At 41.7% G+C, this 3,019-nt stretch overlaps 1 protein-coding gene across 1 annotated transcript in view; it reads right to left on the bottom strand.

Annotated features, from left to right (window-relative positions):
* LOC127005192 (uncharacterized) overlaps positions 1–2,342 on the bottom strand; it is a 43,440-nt gene extending 41,098 nt beyond the window's left edge. Inside the window, exon 1 of the mRNA XM_050873885.1 lies at positions 1,896–2,342. The gene's annotated coding sequence lies outside the window, so the exon portion shown is untranslated. The remainder of the gene's footprint in view (positions 1–1,895) is intronic.
* Positions 2,343–3,019: the final 677 nt, after the last annotated feature.

The following is a 3,019-nucleotide window of genomic DNA, read 5'->3' on the forward strand; positions in this document are numbered from 1 at the left end:
ACGCCATCTTTCCACTGTGACATTGGTAACAAAAAAAAAACACAAAAAAAAACCGAACAAAACATACAAACAAAAACCACCAAATAAGTCAAAAAGAAAAAAAATCACCTGAAATTACCACACAAACTTCACACCAAATAAATTGTTCCCGCAGCAATCAAGACAGCCAGGTGTGTGGAGGTCCCAGGCGGCCCAGCTATCAGGTAAGTGTTTGTTAATAACGCTTAATGGTGCCAACAAACATAACGCCGTCAGCAGAGTGCCACTAGAAGAGCCAACACCGACGTGGCACGCTCTTGCATCAGTTACAGCACAGGAGGAGGTGTGTGGGTGGGGGCGTGAGAAGGGCCGCACACGTGAATGACGCAGGATTCTTTAAACGTAGTGTTACTATTTATTACTATTTATTTATGTGGCTAGTTTGGCTTTCAGATTATATGTTTCTGATACGGAGTTAGTTTGAAGGGTTAGATTTTCGGTTGTTTTGTTATAAACTCAGTCGTAAAAAAAGTTATATAAAAAAAATCCACAAAACTAACTAACCACGCCTTGAAAAACGGGTCATAAAAGACAAGTTAGCCCAATTATTGTTACTAAACACTAATACAAAGTTTAAACTATCAGGCGTCCTTCAATGGTTTGGGATCAACGCTTCAATTCGGTCTTGGCGTCTATAAATAGGATAGTTTTTAAGACTCTCACGAGCATCCCTTCACTTAGGATAATGAATTGTGCTCTAATATAATTTGCCCTCCTCTTCCCTCTCTTGTCTCTCTCTTCCTCGTACTTTCATAGGGTAATGAGGTAGTTTACTATTTTTTTTTATCCTCACAAGCGACGTAGAAAGGTGATTAAAGGCAAATACGATGAATGAAGATAATAAACTAATACCAGTTCTAGATAACGTAGAAATATATAGTTAATGATTGATAGCTAGGCTGCCTCCTGGAATCTGTTCTTTTAGGGTTTTCACACGCATGGCCTCAAATAAGACATGGTAAAATGTGCTCTAGTTTCCCCTCATGAACGATGCTGAAAGGCAAAAGCAAATACAACGAAAAAGAAAGAGCACTCATCCCAGAAGATGTAATTGCCCAACCTCTTCTATTTTCACCTGTAAATGTACCCTCATTCCTATTACCATTTTTTTTAGTTATCTCTGATCATCTACGTTAATTATAAGCTAAAGGCTCTATACGGCCTCTTTCCCAACGGTAACAAATGAAATAAAACATCTACGGAGCTGAATTCGGCTATATAAACGTTTAAGATTGAGAGGGTAGTTTCGAGTGGAGAGGCAATAGCTATGGAGGGGGAGAAGGGGGATGAGGAAGTGTTAGAACCCCCGATACCACCCTCCCCGGAGGATAATACGGAAATAAAACATACATTAAATCTACGGTGCTTACTTCGACGGAATGAAATATAGATAGCTCGTTTTGGTTCCGAATGGCAAGATGACAGTTATGGAGGAGGAAGGGAGAGGCGGAAGAGAATACACGTCCCTCTCAAAGGATAAAAAGGATGTATAACGTATTAATTAAGTACTAATAAATATGTAAAGGCTGAGGATCACAATTTTTGGTCAAAATATGAATGAAGGAGGGAAAGGCAGACGAGAATGCATTTGAACCCCCAATACATACCTACCCCGAAGGATGAAAAAGGAGCAAAACATAATAAATCTAAACAATAAATACATAAAACTGAATATAACAACGCTTCCTTCTAATGTCAAAATAACAAGCTATGGAGGAGGGAGGGAAGGCAGACGAGAATGCCTGTGAGCCCCCGACACCCACACCTCCCGAGGAATAGTCAAGGATGTGAAAATGATAGTGGAAGTGACGGGAGAGGTAAAGGAGAGTGACCCTTCCCGTGGAGTGGCTACTTACCCTTGCTGGCATGGTCGTGGTGGAGGTGGACGCCCCCATCACCACTGCCTCTTCTCCACACTGCCTCCACCCATCAACACTCACAACACTCCACACTCGACACTTGAGCCACCTTCACGCCCACCTCACTCACGCTCAACGGTGTTATGCTCTTTCTTATTATCTTCAGTTTTTTTTTCTATCTCGCCTCTCCTCTCACTCTCACACTCTTGGAGGTATTATTCTCAGGGCCACGGGAGAGCTCGAGCCATTTTCGCCTTGTTGTAACTTATCACGTCTTCCCCGCGCCGCCTCACACCCGTTTTCCGCTTCACTAAGGGTTAATGGTCGCCACACCCCGACAGGCTGGGAGGAGTAGATGGAAAGGAGTGAGAAACGTGAGAAAAAGCTGCCCTGAGCCCTTCCTTCCCCACAGCATCACCAATTCAGCGTCGTCTGCTCGCGCGCAAACGCACTCCTCGCACGTAAATCGGTAACCCTCTGTTGTAGAAATTTATCAACGGTATGTGGAGGGGCCCAGTCCCCCCGGAGAGTAGAGTGTGCTGCATATTAGTTTCAACGCTTAAACACTGTCAGTGGGGTATATATATGTATGACAAGAGTAGTTTTGTATAGTAATGTATCCAACTCAGAGTGCGATTGTATGTGCACGATCTTCATCGTTGCTCATCCCTAGTTCTTGATCGTCCCTACAACAGTTGGTTTTAGAGCTTGTGGAAAATAATAAAGAACATAACCTAGTTACGTAGTTTTCTTACGCATTCCTAAAAAAAAAAAAAAACAATAATGCTTGCATTTGTGTACGTAATGTTCGTCTGCTTGGCTCTAGCTTCATTTACCGCAAAATCTTATATATTTCAGATTACTCAATATCTAAGGATTTCGAAGATGCATGATACTTGATAAATTTATCTGATCGCATATTATGCAGAAGTACTACTTTTATATTAATATTTTCCGACATTACGTTATTACTTCCTTAAAACGGAAGCATTAGGCTTGATCTTTCTCTCCCAATGGCTAACTGATGAAATTTTTACGTCACCTATACCCATCTGTCATATTAGCCGAATAACTAAACGCACATACATAAACTATCGTGAGGTGTAGGGAGGAGATAACGA

The sequence above is a fragment of the Eriocheir sinensis genome, chromosome 29 (genome assembly GCF_024679095.1).
Source record: "Eriocheir sinensis breed Jianghai 21 chromosome 29, ASM2467909v1, whole genome shotgun sequence".
NCBI classification, from domain to species: Eukaryota; Metazoa; Arthropoda; class Malacostraca; order Decapoda; family Varunidae; genus Eriocheir; species Eriocheir sinensis.